Raw genomic sequence first — 25,807 nt, 5'->3', positions numbered from 1 at the left:
GCCCTTAGAAATGGGGTTAAACATAAAATGATATACGAGTATATTAAAATGAGTGATGAAGGGATATAAAATAAACTAGTTTTTAAAACTTAAACATTTTGAATATGAGAAATGATATTCTAGAAATATATAAAGTTAATTAAGAAAGACCGAAAGACAAGAATAAACTAGCCATATACAATAATATAGTTAAACCAAAAATAGACAAACAGACAATGGGAAAAAGATGCCAACAGGGGTATGGACAGATATGAGTTAAAAACAAAGTAAATTCCTACTAACTTTTTTCCTTATTTGCTGGAAAATATATAACGGGTAACAAATCTGATGTTTCGTTTATTAGTGATAATTTTGCTTCCTGCATCTTGTTTACATATAATAATTTTGCATCCATATAATCAATAACCAGAATATTTCTGGGAAGCTTTTTGTCATTGTATATTTTTTAAAACGTTTGTAGTGATACTTTTGATCATATCTGCATAATGAGGATGGTACTTTAGGTAAAGCTATGTTACTTCCCAAAATCCACCACAAAATGAGCTTGCTGGTGTGAGGATGGGTTGCTTAAGCAACAAAATCTCTTATTTATGAACCAAAGTTTATTGCAAGGAGAAATCTCTTATTTATGAACCAAAGTTAAAAATAAGGGGTTTACAAATATCAGTAACAATTCATCAATGGATAAATGATGGTAAATATTCTGGAGGGGAGACAAAAGACACCGAAGCCGTCAAAGATCTGCAACCAGGGTGGATCAACATCACTGACTATGGACAAGACGCCACTGTAAAGGCTCTCCAAAGGTAAGTTACGCTGTCTAAAACAGATTAAGAATGTTTCTAGACAAATTAAAAGCCTATATAAAACCATAACAATAACATAGGCCGCTACAGACTTGCCTGTAGAAATCTAAATCAGTTATGTAGTCCAGTGTGCATGGATAAAAACATAATGTTCCTGTAAATACAAAATAAGTTCCTGTGTGCCAATCATTATTGACAGCAAAATAATAATAAAGCCTATACTCTGACAAGTAATGTTAAAATACTGGCTACAGAAGTTAAGAGGAAAATAACAGAGGCATTTTAAATCAAAATTACACTTTTCCCAAATCAAGATAGCAAACTCGACTCATCTCTTCAAAGCATTTTGTAAAATTCTACGGAAGTACTAGGCGAGTTACATCCTCAAATGATACAAGATTATAAAAAAAATACATTACTGTACAGGTAGCTGTTTCCTTCCTTTTTCACCATGATTCCAAAACCCTTCATCAGCAAATACAAAAGACTCCTTAAGGGGAAGGAGCGGGATGATCCAGTTTTCTAAAACTTTATGTGTACTATGTCTAATTGGAAGACTTCTTTGATTTTCTGGGGTGTTGCAATTAAAAGAAAAATTTTATGAATGCTGCAAGAATTTTAGTGACAATACTGATTATCAATGATTGATGAGATCATGAATATATGTACCATGCTATGGGAGATTTCGTAAACAATTGGGAGCTAAGAAGAAATGGTTCATTAATAAACAATATTATCATAAATAACATATATTACATTGGTACCTATGCTTGTCACCATTTTCTAGGATATGACCATCTTTTCTCCATATAATGAAGGGCTTTGGGCGTCCATCTGCTTTACAGGGCATCTTTACAACTTCCTGGCCGGAAACTGCAGACTCATCTCTTGGTTCCTTGCGAATAACTGGAGCCACCTGAATTAAAAAAGCTTTCTTTTATTCACCAGGATGAAGAGGCATAATACATTTAAATTAATTATCGAATTTCCTAAAGTTTTTTTTTAACTAAAAGATTATCAGCCACAGGAAAAGAGCAATAAACTATAACAATACTGTATATGTTTTATAAGAAAATTTGATCCAATATGTGGTATTAAACAGTCACAAAAACACTATCACTGTTCCTCTAAGGGAGTAAGTTGAAGAATTGTGTTCTTCAGTAAAAATTTACACCCAAGAATTACAACCAAACTCTATAAAAAAATTCAAGGAGATAATGACTGTAAATATGCAGGTTCTTTTTTATAGCAGTTGGTCTTGGCCACGATAGCACCTCGTGACACAGTAATAGAGTATAAAAAGACTCAAGGCAGGAGGACTCTGTCTCCTGCCTACAGCACTACCAATATCTTTCCATTCACCCTTCTTACATAGATGTGGCAACAGTGAGCAAGTCAGCCGTGTTCACCATTGCTCTTTAGTCTGTGACAAGGAAAACACATAAGTTGGAGTGCTCCTCATTAACTGAATTATTCATAATGCCTTGTCGATGAGATGTTGCAGTTATCAACTAAAACAATTTAAGTATGTAGTCTTAAGCCCCGCAAATAAAAAAAAATAGTTACTTAATTTTTCAGCAGTTTGGCATATTTGTTAAATTTGCTAGCCAGTACTTCGCTCACGTGGGGATTCTGGATTAGGCTTCTAGGTTACTCATATCTTCCACGCTTCCTTTTTGCCTTGACTTCCCTTTTGTAAACCACAGTAATTAGAAATTTTGTTAATTAAAACCATTAGTCAATGATTTGTCATTATGCATGGATCATTTTAGTTCATGGTGTATGGGAATAGTTAAGGATTTAGCCTACCATTTCTTCTTGGCAGAAAGTGATAGCCTTTATTTGCAGTCCCCTTATGTGCCTAACTTTGTGGCTCAGTTTTAAGCCAAATGCCCTTTTCTCTTTGCTAATAACTTAAATACATCTTGAAAGAGTTTTTGATTTACAATTCCCCAACTAATCTTTAAGTAAGTCCTCGGGTTACATCTGAAATCCGTCCCCACGGCCACAATGTAAACCGATTTTGTCCGTAAGTCGAAACTTAAGCATATGTAATGAAGTGAATCAGCAAAAATAAAAAGAAAACAATTCCTGAGCACATACATACAGTACAAGAGTAAGTATTGTCCTTACATTTACTCCTGTGATAAATTACAGCACTGTCTCACCCCACTTTGCAAAGGCCAGTATGCAAGCCAACCACAGGAGTAAAGGTAAACAATTCCTTACCTTTACTCCTGTGATTGGTTTGCATACTGGCCGTTGCAAAGGGAGGTGAGACAGGCTTGCATTAGGTTACTGAGTGGAGGAAGGTGCTGGAGATACTTGGCAGGTGAGTCCGGAAAGGCAGAACCTGCAAAAGGTGCTGTAGATACTGTGGTAGGCGAGTCTGGAGAGGCGTATGAGGTAGAGGGTACGGGATCTCTTGCAGGCCTCCCCACCTTCTTAAAAAAAAGTGTTCCAGGATAAGCTGGAAGGATACCTTACTCTTTTCCTCCCAGATCTCCATGTAACACTGCTGGGAATCCATGACCCCTCTGGCAACCTTAGTGTACCTTGCAGTGTTGGGGTCCTGGGTCTCAAACTTTGCCAATCCCTCCTCTATCAGGGCAAATCCATCTGCTGACTCCTTGGTTGTAAACCTCTTGGGATCTGAGGTTGGTATCTCTTCGTCCTCTTCAATCATCAGCTCTTCCACTTGAATGAGGTCCTCAGCAGATAACTCCTCTCCATGAGATGCTAGCAGCTTTGTGACATCATTAGCCTCCACCTCCAAATCAAGCTGCTTACTCAGTTAAAATTCTTGGTGACAGCCTCAACTGACTCCTGAAAGCCATAGAAATCATACACAAATTGATGACAATTTTTTCCACACACCATTCAAGTTAGTCTGCTTAACTTCATCCCAAGAATCAGAAATGCCAAGTCCTTGTCCTTCTCAGTTGCCCTGAAAGTCATAGCAAATATCCTTTGGAGGTATCATGCCTTAAAAGAGGCATTGCCACTTTGGTCCATAGGCTGTAAAAGGGAGGTGGTATTAGGTGGAAAGAAAACCACCTTGACATCATGATAAAAGTCATTCAATTGGGCAGGGTGACCAGGGGCATTGTCAAGCACTAGCAATAACTTAAAGGGCAGCCCCTTTTTAGCACAGTACTCCTTCACTTTGGGCACAAAATACTAGTTGGTGAATCAGTCCTCAAATATCTGAAGTGTCATCCATGCCTTCTTGTTGGACTTCTAGATGACAGGTAGTTGACCATTCCAAATACCCTTGAGTGCCCTTGGATTCTCTGCCAGATACACCAACAAGGGCTTCAGCTCAAAGTCACCAACAGCATTAGCCTCAAGAAACAGTCAATCTCTTCTTGTTGGCTTTATGTCCTGGTGCTGTCTTCTCCTCCCTGGCAATGCATGTATGGGTAGGCATGCATTTCCAGAACAAGCCTGTCTCATCCACATTAAACACTTGTTCAGCACAGTAACCCACTCCTTAATTACCTCAGCCAATGCACTAGGAAAATCACTTGCTGCTTTCTCATCACCACTAGCAGCTTTCCCTTGCACCTTAAGGTTATGTAAATCAGCACAAGCCTTAAACTGCAAAAACCAACCTTTACTAGCCCCAAACTCTTCACTTTCACTCCCCTCCCCCTTTTCTCTTTTCAAGGTATCAAATAATCTTTTAGCCTTCTCCTGAATCAACATAAGGCTCACTGGGATACGCCATTGATACTGGTCTTCCAGCCAAAGCACTAACTATCTTTCCATCTTAGTAATGAGACCACTATGCTGCTTCATAATCACAGGTGATTTCATAGGTGCACATCTTTTCACATGTTCAAGTATGCGCGTTTTATCTTTGATTATCGTCAACACAGTCATATGACTAAACACAAGTGCACGGCTGATGTTCAAGGGTGTTTCACCCTTTTCAGATGGACTTTCACCTCCATGGAGATGGCTTTTCTTTACTTCATAGCACTGCCATCAGATGAGTCTTCCTTTCACTTGGGAACCACAATGAAATCCAAAAGTTCCCAAAAAAGCAACACAAATGAGAGAGAGCAAATGAAGCACAATTCAAAATGGGGTACAGCGAGCTAGTGGCCAATGCCGTTTTCCCCGTGCTGCAGTGTAGGACGACGTCATTCATCTGCTCCACGTGCCAACTAGTTCCCGTGCAGTCTGAATTTACATCAGAATGATGGAACAAGAATTTTTTAATAAATTTATGGAAGATGGTGAGATGTAACCATGAAACGATGTAGGTCGAGTACGACATAAACAGAGAACTAACTGTATTGGTTTTTTTTGTGTTGCATGCGAATGGAAAATATATTCATGCAGATCTACTTATAGTATGTATTACTCTGCCAGTCTTAACCCCAGTTCAACTTGTCTCTTGTTGCTCTTTCTTATCCCTTAAATGCCTGTTGGACATTTTAAACGTCGTCCAAAATTGTCTGTCAAATGCCGAGTGGACGTTGCAAACGTCGACTGAAAATGCTTTTTTTAAATATTCGCGGAAAAATAATTATAGGCCTAGTTTGTGGAAGATTTCAAATCCCGCGCCTCGGCAGATGCTGGGAGTTCACGGATCCAGCTGTTGTTTTGTTTCTGAGCGTCACCCAGACGCGCATGCGCCGAATTTCCCCATCTCGCATCAGAGAGCATCAGAGCAGCACCTTGGGAGCGATATTTTGACGCAGACGTGTTTTGTTGAACTTTGCGAGTGTTAGCGTATTCGTGCTGCAACAGAACATTTGCAGAGATGTCACAAAGGCGTCAGGACCGTGAAAGGCGCATACTGCCTGTCGGAAGTGAGCGTGTGAGGCAAGTTTTAGACTGGGATGCTGGAGAAGGACCCAGCAACCAAAGTGACCCAGCTTCTCAGCGGCGTGTTGTTCACCCACGTGTGACCTATGGCGACCAAGGACCACATCCCGTTCCTTTTACGACCCATAGGAAGCATCGGGGTGTCCTGAGGGGCATCCGAAAACATTTGGGAGGCCTCCAACAGAAGGACATAGACGAGTACTTGTTGGAGCTCGATCGAGCAGGTGGGAAGTCCTGATTTCGGTGGTAGCTGGTCATCTAGCGATGAGGACATCACGCCTGATGTCAGCGATGACGAGTATTTGCCCCCAATGTCCGTACGGGATCCACAGGAGGAAAGCGAACTAGAATTTAGTGGTTTTAGTGCTTATGAGGGAGAAAGTGAGATGGAGGAGGAGGAGGATGCCCCGATTGTGGCTGGTGGGGACGATACCGAAAGTGATGGCGGAAGTGAAGGAGACGGCCCAGCTGGGAGTGTGGGAGTGCGAAGATGTGCCCGTGCACGTGCGCGTGCGCGAGCGCAAACTCGTAGAAGGTCGCAACGTCGCAGCAGCTCAGGTGAAGGCCGTTCGTCCGAAAGTGATGAGGGGTGGTTGGAGGACCCCACCCCACCTAACATGCACCCATTCACGGCAGTACCTGGACTGACCGTCCCTGTGCCTCTCACGGCACTGGGGTTCATTCAGCTTTTCCTGATGCGGGAATTGCTGGAATTCCTGGTTGCGGAGACGGCAGATTACGCTTGGTAGTGCCGTGAGGAATTGCAGATGACGTTGTCGCACCGCTGGCGGGGCTGCAACCTCACGGACATAGCGCATTTTTTGGGGCTCCACATATTTTTTGGAATGATGCCTGCTGCCGACGTCAGGCAATATTGGAGGCGGAATTTTTTTTTAAGTACGCCCAATGTGGCCGGCATTATGTCCCGTGACAGTTTCCTGGCATTGGACAGGTATTTCAGTACCTTCAACTGAAAGGCTATACCCCGGAATAACCCCGACCGCCTCATCTTAGTCCGCCCAGTGTTGGAGTTCATTCGTGAACGGTGCCAGACTCTCGTGGTTCCTTCGAAGAACCTTTCTTTGGATGAGGGTATGATGCCATACAAAGGGCGTCTAAGTATAAAAGTGTACAACCCGAAGAAGCCAAAGAAATATGGTGTAAAGTTATTTTTTATTTCGGAAGCCAACAATGGATACGTCGTGGACTTCTTGGTGTATTCTGGGGTCTTCTCCACGCTGCGTGACACTGTCTTCGGTCTTGTGAATCGTTTCCGTAACCAGGGATACCACCTGTTTATGGATAATTATTATAATTCGGTATCCCTGGCCCAGGAACTGTATGAAGCAGGTGTGCACGTCAGTGGTACCCTTCGGTTGGTGCGTGGGGCCCCGAATGTCCTCAAGAGGTTTGCTAGCCACCCGCAACATCTTGCAAGAGGAGAGACAGAGTGGCGGCGGAAGGGAGATTGTCTTCGTCATCTGTTGGAAGGGGGTCCGAGTCATGCCCATGATTACGACAAGTCATGAGCCCATCCAAGAAGAGATCACCCAGCGTAAGAAGACACGCCGGCAGGGCCGAGTTACATTTGAGGAGTTTCGTGTCCAGCGCCCTACTGTCATCGGACACTACAACAGGCATATGGGAGGAGTTGATCTCTTTGATCAACTCATCCAGTATTATCCCTTCGCCAGGAGAACCAGGAGGTGGACACAGAAGCTCCTCAAATACCTCCTTCAGTTGGCCCTCCAGAATGCCTACATCATTTACTGTGGGTATAATTCGGACGCTCGGAGGTTGACCCACATCCAGTTTCTTGAGGTGGCTGGGAATGCCCTCATAAACTTCGATCCGGAGGAGTGGCCTTCCAACGCCGCCCCCCTGCCCCGAGCTCCAGCTCTGCCCCGAGAGGAAAGGGCAGATGTCGCTAGGTACCCCGACCTCAGAATTCCTGATCCTGCCGACGCCGCCCCTGCTGCCGCCGACCTTGATGATGACACCGCCTCTGAAGATGCCGCCGCCCCTCGAATTCCAGTGTCCCGTCTGGTAGCCGACCCTGTGTGTCGGCTGCGGCCAGGAGATCACACACTGGAGCTAATAGAAGGGGGCAAACAGAAACGGTGCCGGGTGTGCCATATGAATGGCTAAAGGAGAGACAGCCGGTACGTGTGTCGCACCTTTAAGGTAGCACTTTGCAGGTTAGAGGAGTGTAACCGCAAGTACCACAATGCAGTTATTTACTTTAGTGTGCCTGCCCGAGCGACACCGGAGGGCGCAGCAAGCCGCCAAAGGGAGGCCCACCAGCAGTAAGGGCGCGCGTCTCCCTCCTCCGCTTATGCCCCGTCATGTCGGGAGGAAAAAAATGCAAGACTCTTCAATGGAGGAGGGAGAAAACAAGAACAGCACGAAGAGTCAGGATTACGAGTGAGTATTCTGCATTGGTTTTATTTTTAGTTTTATATTTACGAGTGAGTATTCTGCATTGAATTTATTTTTAGTTTTATATTTACGAGTGAGTATTCTGCATTGAATTTATTTTTACTTTTATATTTATTACAAGTTTTTATATATCTGTATTCATTGCTGTTTTGTATATTATTTCGTTTTATGCAAAAACAAAGTTTTTCACAAGCATTCCTTTTAGTTATGTTTTCGTAACAAAGTAAAAAACAATATGTAACAAAGTAAAAAACAATATAATTTATATGTATTTATGTATGAATGTCTGTATATATGTAGTGTGTGTATATATATATATATATATATATATATATATATATATATATATATATATATATATATATATATATATATATATATATATATATATATATATATATATATATATATTTTTTTTTTTTTTTTTTTACTTGGGTCTCTTTTGGGTAAGCAAAAATCTCATATTCTGGTGATATTCAATCCTTTACCTTCATTTTGCAACAAACGGAAAGTCTCTAGCACAATATGTAGAATTTTGGTGAATCTAAAAAAAAAAAAATTTCCTCCGCTCATTTATGACTCCGCTGAAAATCATGGCATTTCTTGCGTCAGCTTACCGTAATTTTTTCGCCCTTTCATATTATTCGTTACATAAAGTGTTATACATCAAAATGTGCGAAATTTCATTTAGAATACAACAAAAAATAAATCATTCCTTTAGCTCTTCACAGTTTTTTAATATTTTCGCCGAAATAACGATAACTGACAAAATTGTAACGTTCGGTTAACTTTGACTCGATCGAAATGATCGAAAAACGCATCCGTAAGCCATAATTATTACATTCGAGTAACAATCAATCACTTACCTTCATTTTGCAACAAACGGAAAGTCTCTAGTACAATATTTAGATTTTTGGTGAATTTTTGAAAAAAATAATTTCCTTCGCTCAGCGCGCGCGGAATCCGCTGAAAATCATGGCATTTCTTGCGTCTGCTTGCCGTAATTTTTTTGCCGTTTCATATTATTCGTTACACAAAGTGTTATACATCAAAATGTGCGTAATTTCATGTAGAATACAACAAAAAATAAAAAATCCCTGTAGCTCTTCACAGTTTTTTAATGTTTTCGCCGAAATCACGATAACTGACAAAATTTTAACATTCGGTCAACTTTGACTCGACCGAAATGATCGAAAAACGCATCCGTAAGCCATAATTATTACATTCGAGTAACAATCAATCATTTACCTTCATTGTGCAACAAACGGAAAGTCTCTAGCACCATATTTAGAATATTGGTGAATTTTTGAAAAAAATAATTTCCTCCGCTCCGCGCGCGCGGAATCCGCTGAAAATCCTGTCATTTCTTGCGTCTGCTTGCCGTAATTTTTTCGCCGTTTCATATTATTCGTTACATAAAGTGTTATACATCAAAATGTGCGCAATTTCATGTAGAATACAACAGAAAATAAATAATTCCTTTAGCTCTTCACAGTTTTTTAATATTTTCGCCGAAATCACGATAACTGACAAAATTTTAACGTTCGGTCAACTTTGACTCGACCGAAATGATCGAAAAACGCATTCGTAAGCCATAATTATTACATTCGAGTAACAATTAATCACTTACCTTCATTTTGCAACAAACGGAAAGTCTCTAGCACCATATTTAGATTTTTGGTGAATTTTTGAAAAAAATAATTTCTTCCGCTCCGCGCGCGCGGAATCCGCTGAAAATCATGTCATTTCTTGCGTCAGTTTGCCGTAATTTTTCGCCGTTTCATATTATTCGTTACATAAAGTGTTATACATCAAAATGTGCGCAATTTCATGTAGAATACAACAAAAAATAAATCATTCCTTTAGCTCTTCACAGTTTTTTAATATTTACATCGAAATAACGATAAATAGAAAAAAATCAACCTTCGGTCAACTTTAACTCGATCGAAATGGTTCAAAAATGCAATTGTAAGCTAAAAAAAACTTACAGTCTAGTAATATTCAATCAATTTCCTTCATTTTGGCACAATTGGAAAGTCTCTAGCACAATATTTTGATTTTTGGTGAATTTTTGAAAAAAACTTTTTCACGTCCGCGCGTTACGAATTCATGCATCATTTTGTGATAATATTTTCTCTGTGTTGCTTTAATCGTTTTACAATCTGTTACATACCAAAATCATCGCAATTTAGTGTACAATACAACTGAAAAAAATTAACTCATTAACTTTAACCGTTTTCCTTACAGCGCGATTTGTATACAATTATATGAGTTTTTTTTTCGCTGTCATATATTCCAATATTTATATATGATAATGATATTTTTTTTCATTTCAGATGATTGCATACTAACCTTCAGGCAATGAGAAAAAAAGGAGCCAAAAATGAACTCTTAATCTTGAAAACTAAGCGCGCTGTGATTTTTTGAAAAAAACTTTTTTTCCGCTTCGGCGCGACCTCTCGGAGGCCGCCGGCATACGGGAGACGTTTTTGAAAATAGTGCTTCGGCGTTAAAGGGTTAATGGGATACAGAAAATAATCTCTTGTACTGGTCAATTTTATCTAATTAACTAAAATCTCAAGAGATACTGATTTTGTAGGGAAATAACTAAGAGCTATAATCTTGAAATCATTGTTACAATGCTTCTGATAATTAATACTAGCCTGTACTCTATGGGTGGTACATTGTTTGATCTGATAAACAAATTCTGACACCCTATGGAAGTTAACATACCAATTCGGTTTTTCTCTCAGCCAGTTGAGTTAGGCAGTTGTCATAATGAAATACTTTAGTAAAATACTACAGCTTAATGGATGATACCCATTAATCATAATACCCAACAGGATGCCATGGTCAAGTATTTGTGACTCCATAGGCCTGCTTCGTTTTTATGTGTTCCCTGCTTATCCTATTAATATAGATGGCTAACACCCTACAGTTTCTGATGTTTTTGTTTGTTTTATCACCAAAGGGCTGCAACATGCTCTTGCCTGCAAGCCTAAATAATGACAAGGCTTGGTTTAAACTAGCCCTCTAGGTCAAAGGTTTCAGTACGGGTGTGGGGGTGGGGGAGGAGGAGACGACATCTTTCTGGCAGTACTCTGGCAGAGAGTGTTCTCCTACCTTTCTGAGATATTCTGTCTGAGGCTTGGTCAGAATTCTTGCACAGTATTAGGGATGTCCTTGATACTGAATACCACTCTATTAGAAACGCTATTTAAGATTCACAGTAGGAATTCAAGACAGTACTGGACACTGAGTTGGATGTTATCTCTAAAAACTTTTCATCCCACCAAAGATACTAGAAATTCCACAAAAACCACCCATTCTTGCAGAAAAATTTAGACCCTAGGAACAAGTTAATAAAAAACCCAATACCAAAAAGTGAGTTGATTGTTTAGATCTCCTTTAGATTCATTGAAATATGGCCTACCTACTCCCATAGGCTTTCTTTCTTTAAATCTTCAGACTGTAAACCCAAGATGGCTCAGAGCGGAAATCAGCTTGCAAGGAGAGACAAGTCAAAGGAAAAGCTGATAAATAGTGAAATATGAAGAAATAGAAAATAAAACTGATATGCCTGAATTCAAGAGACATCAGTAGAAAGCAGGAATAAATTTTTTCATTGCTTAATGCAAGGCTTAACGGTTGTTTGTTTTGGGACAATCGCTTGCCGATTGTTTCCTTGTTGAGGGAGTGTGCTCCTTACCCAGTGGTGCTTGTTTTTTTGTATAGAGAGTTTACGTCTGTCATGGTGTCGGTGACAGTGTCAGTCAGGTTTGGGACAGCAGCGAGTCAGGTTCTCGACAACAAAGCAGCATGGTTACTTGATTTGAACAGCAGGTATTGGTAACCTGTTGTCTTCGGCAGTTGAAGGATGTGGTCATCTGTGGAGCAGTTTGTTTCCAGTGAGACAGCCAACCTATTGTCTCTTCGACTTGGCCACAGTCATCTGTGTTTTGGGATGTGTTCCTGTCAATACTCATGAGCTGTTTCAATGACTTGACGGTGATCGTCTGATGGTGTACATCCTCTTGGACAGCAGAGTCTGTCTTGACGTCTCTGTGGAGATTGTCTGATTTTTTTGGTGTGTGTGGCGCTGCCTGAAGAATTTGTATTACCACTGGGGTATAGTTATTCTTATTTATGCTGTCTGTTTTGTGATTACGTATTATTATTGGTGCTACAAGATTTTGATATTTACGCTGCTTAATGATGTGTGCTGCATGATTTTGATATTTATTATGCTTAATGATGTGTGCTGCTTGCTTTATATTATGTTCACTGTTTTGGGTTATGCAGCTTTATATTATGTTCATTGTTTTGGGTTATGCAGCTTGTGTTGTGGTTTATGCTTTATGATGTAGCTATGTGTTTGCAGACTTGTTTAACTAATGCTTATTGCTCATGTAATATTACTATGATGTTTTATTGTAAAGTAATTTGGTTTTCCTACATCTGTTTTGATTTTGGATTTCCTTTACCGACTCCAGTTATGTGATTTCATTATAATTTATTGAATTTTGCCAAACCTTGACTCAGTTGTACATATTGTAATATATTATACGTAATAAACCAGTATTAAGGTAACTTATTTTGGTTTTGTTGCTTTCTCCTTTGTTTGTCGCAGCTTCTGTCCGTCATTCCAGTCCTAGTTTTTTTTTTTTGTTTTTGTAAGAACCTGAAGACCAAGTTGTGGTCCATGACATTAAACATTTGGAGATCAGAAAGATTTTTTAACTGCACTAAGGAAACTATTCTACATTTTATCATAGCCAAAATAAACCTCCTAGCAAACTTAGTACTAAATCAGATACAAGAAAATGACAATTTGCAGTAGCAGCCTGCCTAGTGCTGTGGGCACTAACAGCTCAATCAGGTAAAGAGCACAGAGCATGTTTTGTCATTGTAGTACATTTTAAATATATGCCTATGCTGCAAGACAGCAATAAGTGCTGGCAAAATAGACTTTACTGATAACATAAATCTATCAGAAAGTTTGAGATGTGAGTCAGCACCTGAAGAAAAATACTCCAAACAAGAAAGGAGAAAAGAGTTAAAACACTTACCTATAATAGCTTCATCACGAAACATTCGAAAATATTTCTGTAAGATACGAACTTTCTGAGAAACAAACAAAGCAATATTATGTATATGCTACTTAAAAGTCATTTTCTTATCATAAGTTGCACCCAAAATCTTAAGTCACTAACGTTCAAAACCATACCATTAATATGTAAATCTGGGTGCAAAGGCAAAAGTGCTCTGGACCAAGTAACTATCATACTTTGAGTTTTAGACGGCTTAAACTTCATGCCCCAAGTCTACTCCACTCATAAATACATGCCAGATATCTATTCAAGGATTCTACAATCCCAAACCTAATATTACGACCAGATCAGACTATAACACCCAAATGGAAAGTATGGTACCTCCACAATCCTGTAGTGGCCCGAACTTTCTTTCCTTTCACTTTTAGAACAATAAATCATGTGAAGGCAGAATTTCAGAATTTTTCAGTTACTTGGAAGCAGGAGGCAATGGTAGAAATAAAGCCATTTATTGCAATACACTCCCTGAACACCTGAATTAGCCCTGGTCACCTACCAGCCCGAACTACATCCCCATAGCTTTTACCCACTAAGTGGGTAATAAACTGTCAGCATTACCAATGCTTACAGGAAAATCTAGTCAAATGAGTTACCTGAAGTACCGTTGGCAACACTGCTGCAAGTCCCGGCTGAGTGAGGCCGAGATACCTCAATTGCTTTTTGTTCGCCATGCTGTGTGGGTGTGTCCCACATCAGGTGAACTTTTGGTCATTTAGCCCAACCCCCATTCAAGAATTTGGACATCAGATCACGATTTGGACATTTTCAACGCATTTTCTCCTGGATGGATACTTTATTGACAGGATTTGGAACTTCTCTCCCAATTTTGACTTTGGACTCGTTTGGATAAGTCAAACAAGAAGACGTCGCCATCTGCTAGCGCCGATGCTTCCACTTTGTTTACATCTTCGACGACAGAGCCTTCTTCTGCTGGAGATGCTGACGCTCATCAGCCCTACACGTTCTGCAAGCGTAGGATGAGTACCCTCAAACACGATCAACATTCTGTTTGTGTTTTTATGTAGGAAGACACAGAGTAGTATCAGTCAGATAGGCGGCGAGTCTTGGTCGGTTGATCAGATGGAAGAATTATTCAAAAAGTTAGAGGACAAGTTACTAGCTGAGTAGGTCTAGTCTATTTTTCTAGCTTTATGACTAAATTAACGGAAACTAGAGATAAGGATAGTAGTAATAGTGTTGTAGATACTAATCGTTCTTTTTCAGGCCACCTGCCTGTTCCAGAACCAGCCCTAATGGGTGACGGGGGTCATGGAGAACCTCAAACCTCGAAGGTAGGATCTGCCAGCACCCCTGGCACGGAGCAGGCAGTGTTGGCAGCAGATTTCCCCCTTCCCTCTAAAAGCGTAAGTTCTAAGGTGGATTTAGAATTAGGAATCACTCAGAAGGGTAGGAATTCTAATTAGGAAGTATTTAGGAAAAGTAGTTGAGCGTGGTCTTCTTTGGGTTTAGGTCTCTCATTTAGATCAATCATCAGTTTTATTTCCAGCTTTGTGCTCTGTGCAACAAAGGTTTCCAGATCCGTGGAGGGTCGTTCAGATTTGGTTTCTGATGTATCTGGTTCTGAATTTTTGTTTTTCCTTGAATACTCCTCCTTCGTAGGTTCCTTTTCCTTTGAGGGTTTAAAATTTCGTTCGTCTTGCGATGGTGGTAATTCTGGTGATCGAGTTTTTCCAATATTCATGATCATGTCTTAAAAGAATTTTCTGATCTGATAATGTCTATCAAGATTATCAGGGGCGGAGGGAACAGAACCAGTCTATTTTCTTTGAAATCTATGGCCTCTTCAGCTGCTACGGAAATTTCCCGGTTTTCCCCTTTTTCTTCTAAACCTTCTTCCATTGCCCTTCTCAATCTTCTTTTCGGTCCGCTTTTTAGAGGACTCTCAGGGTCTTTGTTGCGCATCCTGTTTTCTTGGCTTTTAACTCAGCAGAGCAAGGCTTTCTTGCTTCAACCCTGTATTTTAGAGCTCAGTGGCCACCCTCTCTCTCTTTGGGGTCTGCGCCAGCATTCAGTGTATCAGCACCAATAGTTTCCTAACTGTAATGTATACTCCGCGATTCTTGCGGCTGCTACAGCAGTCAGCGATTCGCCTGCGCCAGCGTTCAGTGTATCAGTACCAATAGTTTCCGCAGCCTTTCCATTCTCCAGGATAGTTGGTAACTACCTTCTTCTGTTACCTTCGGTTCAGTATCTCGTAACTTCCCCTTCAATACTCCTTTGAGGTTCGGTCCGGTTGGGACCTTCCCCATCTGTCCAACATCGGCGTTGGGCGCTCCAGTGGTTACTCCAAGTGTGGCTTCTTCCTTCTTCCTCCCTTCGGCGTCTTCTTTCTCAACTTTCCGGCAGGTTTTCTCTGTCCCTCCGTCTAGGCATCCATGTTGGTTCGGGGTTGATTCCAGGTCTTCAGTTCCGGATTCCCATTCTCATGCGGTTTTGATACATCCGGATTTGAGTGGTTCGGGTGTTGCAGCCTCTTCGCTCTCAGGAGTGGGCGTGGTCCGCCCAAGTGTTGCGTCATCCCTGTTGGGTGGTGCGGGGTTTGCACAACCTATACTTTGGTGCCTCCAGTATGTTCACGATTGATACGTCAGGTGTCCTCCTCACACACCCAGGTGTAGCAAGTTCCAGGTTTTCGAGTTCGGCGTTTGCTATGGATCGGCCTGCCTCTTTCCTGTTCCAGCTCGGTCAGACCAGTCCGACAATCCTCTGGCTTGGTCGGACCAGTCCAACAATCCTCCGGCTCGGTTGAACCAGTCTGACAAGGATTGTTCATCTGAAGAAGAGGATCCGGTACTGGATATTAGTTCTCCTTCAGCCAGTGAGAATGAGTATAAGCGGATGGTAGACTTCCTCACTTATCCTCAATCCTACACTACCGAAGCAACGATGTTCGAGTTACTATATGCGGCAGAACCGGTAGTTGCTCAAACAAGATGATTCTCCCTCCAGTCTGGTACTGCCTGACACCTCATCACTTCGGTGTCAATTAGGCTGGCAAACCAGGTTAACATGTCGCCTGACTGTACAACGTTCTTTGGCACAAGAGAAGGGGCTTCTTTTGAAGCTTCCACCTCACTATCCGGACATTCGGAGAGGGTTCTGTTGAGGGCGCCTTTTGTGCTCTGCAACAGTCTTTTAGGGAGGATATCTCCTCCATGGTCTATTTCGTGTAGCCATCGTCAGCAGTAGCGTCACAGCAAGCTATGATTAGTGTGGCTGCTCTGGGTTCAAGGGATGTGGCCAGTATAACGAACTTGTTGCTTCTAACTCATGTCTCCAGTGTCGGCAATTATGCATCGTTGAAGGTACAAATGTGGAAGTAGAGGGTTCCTGTCTAACAGGGAACAGCCGGTACCCACTTGAAGAAGCCTCTTAGGGAGAATGTCCTCTCTCTCTCTCTCTCTCTCTCTCTCTCTCTCTCTCTCCAGGGTCTCTGTCTCTCTCTCTCTCTCTCTCCTCTCTCTCTCTCTAATTCCAGGGTCTTGTGTCTCCGCATGCTTTCTCTTCAGGTATGTCTCAGGAATCACTGGGACTTTCACATAGAGAATGCAGGTAAATCTGGAACGATTCTCGCTTGTCGGATCGTCTGTGATTGTCAGAAGAAGCGCATCTGACATCCGGAAGGTCTACAGTCTCCCCTCTTCCCAACGTTCATCTGTACTCAGATGCCTCATATCAAGGCTGGGGAGCAACCCCAGAGGAACCCAGGCTTCGGGCCTCTGGAGGGACGGGGAACGAGAGGAGTCATAACCTTCAGGAACCTCAGGGCTGTAAAGGAAGCCCTCAGGTGTTTCTCAGTCCTAGTGTGCAACACAGTAGTGGGTCTGCTTTGCAACATCGTAACTGCCGTGTTGTATCTGAGAACTCGGGGGGGAACAAGATCATTAGAACTTAGAGGTGTATACTTTCCGCCATTCGGTCTCATTCATCAGGTAATCAGGAATTGCAGTAGTGTCAAGACGTCTATGACTCTAGCTCCTTGCTGGCTCTAACGCCTGCGGTTCCAGAATTCCTAATGCTCCTTACGGAAGTTCCAACGTTCCTCCTCATGTGGAAGATCTTTTAGACAACCGCATTTTCACCATTATCATCCAAACTCTTGCGTGATGAACCTAGTTGCGGGCGACTGCCGAGCAAACAGCTAGACAGTTCAGACACTCTAAAGCTATGTCTAGACAGTGTTTCTTTCAGCTTGAGAAGTCAACCCGTAAGCTTTACCAGGTCAACTTGACATGGGGACGTCTGTGTCATAAGGAAGGTCATCCCATCTTTAGGGCTGCCATAACCAAAATAGCTGGTTTTCTTTTATTCTTTCGGAAAGTCAAGATTCTTCCATTTTCGGCTATTGCTGGCTACCGCTCAGCACTTTGCAGTACATTTTTCTATCTTCCCGAAAATTTCTAATAGTAAGATCTTCTTTAACTTGCCACGTTCCCTCGGGCTCTCTCGTGAGATTTGTCGGAAGTTCTAATGTTAAGATAATTGGTTAGGTGTTTTATTTCTTTCTTTCGGCTTTAGCTGCAGATAAAAAAAAAATGGGCGAGCTTCGGGAAGTTTCCTAGGCGGGAAATGATAAGTATTTCTCTTCTTCCGGAAGTCGTGGCCAAGGCTAAAACTCTGCTTCGTTCGTTTAAGGTTCTTTATCTGCCAGTGTTCAGTTCCGGCATCAGCGGGGATGTCTTTATGTCCGATGCGAATATTTATCAAAGGTTGATAAACTCCGTCCGCTTCTGTGTACACTTCTTGTCTCACCGCGGAATTCCACTGCGGAATCCTTCCCGTCCTCTGTCAAGGATGCAATTAGTTACTTTCAGAGAAGGGTTCCTGATTCCTGGTTCATAAGCGCTCACTACACGAACACAGTTGCGGGCACACTTCACGATTCCCGTGTGGTGCGAGGTTTATGCCTTTGAACGCAATTTAATTTGACGTGACATTATATTTAGTATTTAACAATTTTTTTTTCATTACCGCACAGTATTCGGAGTATGTCCACTTCATCTTCCTTTCTAAGGAATGGTTCAGAGCTTTCTATTCTGGAGGTGGTTTACTTATGAGTCCGTCTTTGTTTTCTTCCTTTACTTACGAGATGTTCAATTCACCCCACTGCGTATAGTGGCAAATTCTCCTATCTAGGGTGCGTTAAATTAGCTGAGGTGGTATTCTCTAAGTGCGAAGACTCGGAGGGTTATTCACTTAGTCCACGTTTAACGGCGAAGTCTATTTTGTAGGGTGCGCTCATTTAGCTAAGGTAGTACTCACGTAGTGCGGTGATTATTAGGTTAACTAGATAGAGAAATTCCTTCTAGGCTTTGGAATCTTAAGCAATAGTGATAGTATAATCACATGAACTTAAGTTTAGTACATCATAAGAATCCTAGTCTTTGATAGTTTCCCTACGACAGTCCAAAAAGGTGCTCTCGTAGGCTAGCCTAGGTTGTTTCATCTGCGCTGAGATACTTCTGCGCTCGTCGGCCTTTGCCGCAACCTGCAGGGCGGAGGGTCATCAGCTCGGCACACTGTCTCATTCCCTCCTTAATGGGTAGGCTCTTAATAGTCACTTGGGAGATGCATCGTTCTCCTTTTTACATGAAAGTTATTCTCTTAGTCCGTGTGTAGCTGCTAACCCTTCTATCGTGGGTGCGTTCATTTAGCTAGGGGGGTACTCTCTTAGTGTGGAGGTTCTTAGAGGCAGCCACTTGGAAATCGGTGTCGGTTCTCACGACTTTCTACCTAAAAGACGTTCAGTTTTCTTTGAAGAAGAATTTCTCGCTTGGTCCCTTTGCGACGACCAACTCGATCTTATAATTACGTAGTAATGTTAAGGGTGGGGGGAACTCTAGGTAATGAACGTAGTCTGAGAAAATTTGGAATTTTGGATTCTCTGTTAGTCAGGGTTCATAGTGAGAATATTAAGTTTGACGTTAGTACTGTGAAGATAGGCAGATCCAGTGGACAGGTTTGGTTTCTTCAACCTCTTCTGCACAGACATCGGAGGCAACAGACGACGAAGAACTCGAAGACCTGCACACTCAACTTCTCCTACATACAGTAGCCACATGGGAGGTTCTTCGTACCCCTCCATACATGAGAGCACTTTGATTAGCCACATGGGAGGTTCATTGTACCCCTCCATACATGAGAGTGCTTTGATTAGCCACATGGGAGGTTCGTCGTTCTCCACTAATCATGGGAGGCTGTGATTAGCCAGATGGTAGGTTGGTTTTTATTTTTTGCTACTCTCTATCCATGAGGAGGTTTGAATACCACATGAGAGGTAGCTCGACTCAGACCCTCCATAAATGAGAGTGCTTTGATTAGCCACATGGGAGGTTCATCGTTCTCCACTAATCATGGGAGGCTGTGATTAGCCACATGGTAGGTTGGTTTTTATTTTGCTACTCTCTATCCATGAGGAGATTTGAATACCACATGAGAGGTAACTCGACTCAGACAGTACCTAGACATGAGACTGATGTCGGGGGTACTCTCTCTACAGACATTCTCACCTGCTGAGTGGGATAACCAGGCGAGGATACATTCATTTATACAGAGTAGGCAAATAATGAGTTACCTGCTTTCCCTGTTGGCAGGTCGGGCTGAATTAGATTGATCCCACCTCCACTAAATTTTGTTAATCGGACTAATTCAGGTGTTCAGGGAGTGTATTGCAATATGAAGTTTTCATAATAAAACTAATATTGTAATACTTACCTGAACACCTGAACGATTCCCACCTTCCTCCCCACTTCAATTTGAATAGTGGATAACGCAATTGGGGTATCTCGGCCTCACTCGGCCGGGACTTGCAGCAGTGTTGCCAACAGTACTTCAGGTAACTCATTTGACTAGATTTTCCTGTAAGCATTGGTAACGCTGACAGTTTATTGCCCACTTAGTGGGTAAAAGCTATGGGGATGTAGTTCGGGCTGGTAGGTGACCAGGGCTAATTCAGGTGTTCAGGTAAGTATTACAATATTAGTTTTATTATGAAAACTTCATACTTCTGCCCTCCGATTATCTGACAACTATACAAAGTTATGGGCAAAAATTTTATTTCCTTTTGTGTGAATAAAGCTCTCACTAGATGTGGCTACTTAGCAGTTTGGTGTCCCTATGGGAAATGTCACAAACTTGACAACCACGTCTAAGCTTCATGTAAAGCTCCACATCTTCAACTGTCCTAATCTCTGCCACTATTTTGGGGGTAACAATGAAGGAGCTTCCTGAGTCTTTAAGGACTGCTTTAGCTGCAGTGGCAAAGCTCTTCTGTGGACCCTATGGGGAGCACAATATGATTTTATGGAATGATGCCTCAAGGCTTAAAAAAGAAGTGACATGCTCCAACATGTGGCTCCCAATGTTACTTTACTGTTACATTCTTGCCACTTCTGGCCTGATCTCTTGGAAGACTGGTGTAATGGAGCTCATTGGATGAGATTGCAAAAAGAATTGTACAGGACCTACTCTTCTGGTTAAAGTGGAACCTGGGAAGCAATATTCCCAAGAATTCCAACCCAAGAATGTTCGGTACAACTTGGAGTCATGCAAGCCTTTAGTCATCCCTAAGATATCCCTCCAGCTACAGGGGCATGAACAACAGCAACCAAAAAACCTACAACAATAGCACTACTTCTGAGGCAGACAGAGATACACCTATCAGGGGAAAGGGAAGAGGTGAAGCTTAATAGGATTTACCAGGTTGAGGACAACCCTCTACAGCATCACTCAAAAAGCAGAGTGGTTTCACCCCCTCCCAAATCCCTGAAGGGTTTTTTTCAGATACCAGACCACTCCTTGGAAGAATATATTCAAAGGCTCTCTAAAGGAAGCTACAGTGGACCCCCGCCTCTTCGCGGTTCTGGATTCGCAGCTTCGTCTATTCAAGGATTTTTCTGTGGAACATATATACACACTATTCGCGGAAAATTCACCTATTCACAGTATTTTTCGTAGAGAAATATTCACTAATCACTGTATTTTAATATCGTTTTCATGACTAAATGCATTTTTTGTGATAAAAATATTAAAATGCTCAGGTATAAGCGTTTTAAGAGGGTGTTTTGGTGTTTGAACTACCAAAATAGGCAGTTATAAATTTTTAGAGGGTAGGCAGCTATACGCATTTTTAGAGGATGTCAAACATTCGCAGATTTTATCTATTCGCTGGGGGTTGTGGTAAACATCCCCCGCAAATACCGGGGGTCTACTGTATAGACAAAGATGTCTTTGTTTGCCATCAGGCACATATTTTCAGCATCCCCAAGAAGAACTCCTACATATGAAGAGTGATCCTTGACCTATCAAGTCTGAAAAAACACACTGTGCCACACGTTCTGGATGACAACTGCTGCCCAAGTGCGTCTGATCATTCCCTATGAGACAAAGATGCATATTGGCACATTCCTATTGAAGTTCTCTTCCACTCCATCCTCAGGTTTCAGAAACGGAAAGACACACACATTCAAGGTCATGCCCTTTAGTATAAACACTGCCATAAAAATCTTCATAAAATTAGCAGCAATAGGTGTCCAGGAACTCAGAAAAGAGGGACTTAGCTTACTGGCCTACCTAGACAATTATCCTATCTGGGGAGCCACCAAAGAACATGACTATGAAACCTATGATTGGTATTCAAAAGACCTCAGTCGAAAGATTTCATGTGATTGGAAATTTGTTGGATACCAATGAATTCTAGGGGCTGCTAACATTCTTGTCTGGTAGATCCAGTCCTCAGATTGAATCAAGGATGTGAACAGAGTCTGGCTCTTGCATGCCTGGAAGTCAGGTAGTTGAAAAATACTCTGTCCATGAACCTGGAAAACAGCTCTTGCCAAGCAGGTCAACCTGACTACCCTATCCATGCAGGTAGTTATACACAGAGATGTTTCCATGACAGGTTGGAAAGGCAATGGGAAATTATCAGACAGTGGGAAGATGGTTATCTATTTTAAAGAAGTGTCACACCAGTTTCCTGGAGCTGACCCAGGAAAGAGGTTGCTCCCGTAACAGCAGACTCCCTGTTGAGGTGGATGGTAGCCCCAACCCAAAGGATGTTAGGCAAGCCTTCCACTGAAATGATTGCCAACATGCTTCTGCATCCCAAAGTGGACCTACTTGCTCCACATGAGAATCATCAACCCCTAGTGTATGTGTCTCCAGACCTGAGCAGTCAGGAATAAATAGCAAGAGACTTATCTACCTGTACATTGCTAAATACAAAAACTATGACATACAAGGCTGCATTGTCAGAACCCTTGCTTTATGGGTTTGGCACTGATCGGGATATAGAAGATTTTAATTCCCTTCCCCGGTCCTCTGCATTGCAAAGACTGGCTCCTTCCCATAATCTGGTCCCTGAATAAGGTTCTTAAACTCCTGGCATCTCAATTCAGTGTCCTGTAAATTTTCAGTAAGGTTAGCATGTTGCAATATTCATTTATAAAAGGTGTAACCTGAACTGGTGGATACTTTACTATAACTCTATGAAGAATCTATGATCTGGAAGTTATGGAATAGCAAAATATCTAATTATTATGTAAAAAGTATAGCTCTCAGCAGGAAAAGGAGTTCAGGGATCAAATGTGAATGTGAAAGATCTCTGTTAAATTACAGCTTATTAAAAAGTGACAAACAAGAGACCATCCGTCGATGGCCTAAGTTATAACTGCTAATGTTAGGAAACAGAAACCTACCACCACCACGAACCACTCTATCTAAAACATTTGCTGAAACTTTCGTTGGATATTTCTCAAATGTAATACTGTAGTGAGTCAAAACTTTCACCTAGAATAGTTAAAGCTTCAGACTCATTCAGCAAAGTCCTCAAGGAGGTGAGTGCCGTTATATAAATGTTTTCTACTATCATTGGGATATGACTTCCTTAGTATTGGGTGGCAGGTATACCATTGCATTCTGCCAGGGGAGCAATGCAGTGTCAATGCAGAACTAGTAGCTTGCATTTACTTTATGAATCCAAATTTAGGATCACTGCAAGTTCCTTGTCATAACACTGATTAATTAGTCTTTCAAAAATTTCTGAGATTTGAAACTGCAACATTCTCAACACCAGAGCCAATATTCGATCAAGCTGTTTAGTAGCAAGACAAGTGCGAACAAGTTTCATGACTTGCTGATTGCAATCAGGCAGACATATATAAAATATATGTGGTAGCTTTATATTATAAAAATTAGATGAAGTGAATGCAAATAAAGCAGAAACATCATGACAGAAAAGGAATATGCAATAATGGGATACATTACCGACAGAATGCCATAAGCAATTGCTCCTGTGTGACATTACTATAGGTTTTAAAGGTGTTTATGAATTCTGGTCAGATCTGCATTCGGCTACCATGGCTAACACTACATAATTTGTAATGAATGAAGATACATTAAATCGTGTTTCAGGTGATCTGGGTCTGCTTAACATGCCTATTCCTTTTATTACCTTTGTCACAATTGTTTTTTATTCAGTTATTTTGGTAGCACGACTATGAAAGCAGTGCGGTGAGAATTTTCACAAAAATTTCACCAAGGGCGGGCTTCATGATGGTCAGCACTGTATTAGATTCTAGGAGAGATCACAATCCATTTTTGGAGGAGATGGGACCTTTTTGAGGGAGGATTACCTTAGCATTGTTCAAGGTATAACAAAGCAGAACCCTACACAGCATTACTGTAATTTTGACAACCAAAAAAAAAAAAAAAAATCCGACTGGAGGTAATGTCTCCTCATAATCTCATAATCTATGAGATTCCATCTGGGTCCCATACTAACTTTCTCTGGTTGATAAAAATGTGCTCATAGCAGTTTGATATTGGTGGAGGTATATGTTCTTGGAGCCCTCATTTGCACTTGTTTTAGTGTTTTTTTTTTCAATTTAATAATCTAGTAAAACAAATTTAAATTGGTAAGAACGAAAGTTCATGTATTCATTCCTATTTTTTCTTCTTTAACTAGCCCTTTGTTGGCCGAGTTGGTTGAGCTTCAGACTGTCACTCGATGGGCGGAGTTCAATTCCCGCGGCCGGCTGATGAAGAGTTAGAGAATTTATTTCTGGTGATAGAAATTCATTTCTCGCTATAATGTGGTTCTGATTCCACAATAAGCTGTAGGTCCCGTTGCTAAGTAACCAATTGGTTCTTAGCCACGTAAAAATAAGTCTAATCCTTCGGGCCAGCCCTAGGAGAGCTGTTAATCAGCTCAGTGGTCTGTAAAACTAAGGTATACTTAACTTCTTCTTCTTTAACTGTACAATAATATTTCAGTCAACACAATTCACTACTACTATGCCAGTTTATATATTCAATCACCAACTATACATTGGTGGTAGTACTATAGTAATGGTTGTAAGGCTGATCTGTTTCTTGAAAACTGAGATGTCACTTGTCCTTGTTCCTTTTCTGTAGACCCTAGATATTAACCCTGATATATTCCTAATACTGCAGCCCCTCACTACCATGTGTTTCAGTTCACTCTTCATTGCATAGCACAAGATAATAGCTGACTTTAAAAGACATCGATATTGATTACCCATTTCATATTACATCATGAAATTCTAGAGTATTATGATGATCTTCCTCCTTAACATAGTAAGCCCACGGAAATAATTAATATACTGGGTTAAGTACTTGCACAAAAATATATGAAATGCATATCTAATAACCTATTCCCTTGTGACAACACTGGCTATGGTACAAGTTAAAAAAAAAGTGTAATGTCTTACCTTGTCTCTGACATACAGGGTTGCTGTAGCTTCAACATGTCCTGCAGAATTGTGAGCACGACAAATGTATTCACCTTCATCAGACCCTTTCACATGTTGAACTCCAAGACTGATTCCTGTTTGCATATCCTGAAGTTAACTATTTGAAATGAAATTATAATGTTAATAAATAAGAGCTCACTACATTCTGCTTTAATCATTTCATATGTCATGTAGAAATAGGAGAGAATACTATTTATAGAACCAGGGCAACAATCAGATGCACTAACGTTATGACCTTCACAAAACATAAGTTACAAAAGGAAACCAAGTACACTTGCTCAGAATTTTGTCTGCTAAACTGATAAGACAATGTTCAGTGACGTAATGCAAGTAATTCTACTGATACACAAAATACTTATGCATATAAAAATATGAATTTTGTTTCAGGAACTCCTGTTTTAACATAAACCGTGCTAGAAAGTAAAATTAAAACATATAAAACCTACATACATAGAATCTACTGGTCACAGTTTTGACAAATATGTTTTTCACTCCTTTTGTTGTGTAGTTGTGACAATACTCTACAATTAAAAACCAGTTCATCAGTCCTGTCTTTTACTTTTGGATAAATAGCCATAAACTTATTACTACTCAAAACATAGAATGCATCCACAAGCTATAGTAATATTATCTACAAGTACTTTCTATGGGGAAATATATTCTAGGCCATATTAAGACTTACCACCCACAGAGATTGTTAATCTACCAGAAGGAACAAGAAGTTGGCCATCTTTGTACCATGAAATAAGGGGAGTAGGTGCACCATCAGCTTGGCAGGAGAAGACTATACTTGAGCCCGGACTTGTATATTGGTCATGTG

At 41.1% G+C, this 25,807-nt stretch overlaps 1 protein-coding gene and 1 long non-coding RNA gene across 4 annotated transcripts in view; both read right to left on the bottom strand.

Moving 5' to 3' along the window:
* Pxn (Peroxidasin) overlaps positions 1-25,807 on the bottom strand; it is a 742,345-nt gene that overhangs the window by 236,871 nt on the left and 479,667 nt on the right. The window lies entirely within an intron of this gene.
* On the bottom strand, positions 1,571-25,807 carry LOC136841822 (uncharacterized). The gene is made up of 3 exons (XR_010854164.1): positions 25,670-25,807; positions 24,946-25,061; positions 1,571-1,722 (listed from the first exon to the last, which is right to left on the bottom strand). It is a non-coding gene; the product is annotated as an uncharacterized lncRNA (long non-coding RNA).

This window comes from Macrobrachium rosenbergii, chromosome 1 (genome assembly GCF_040412425.1).
Source record: "Macrobrachium rosenbergii isolate ZJJX-2024 chromosome 1, ASM4041242v1, whole genome shotgun sequence".
Taxonomy (NCBI): Eukaryota; Metazoa; Arthropoda; class Malacostraca; order Decapoda; family Palaemonidae; genus Macrobrachium; species Macrobrachium rosenbergii.
This window is presented reverse-complemented; position numbering and strand designations above follow the sequence as displayed.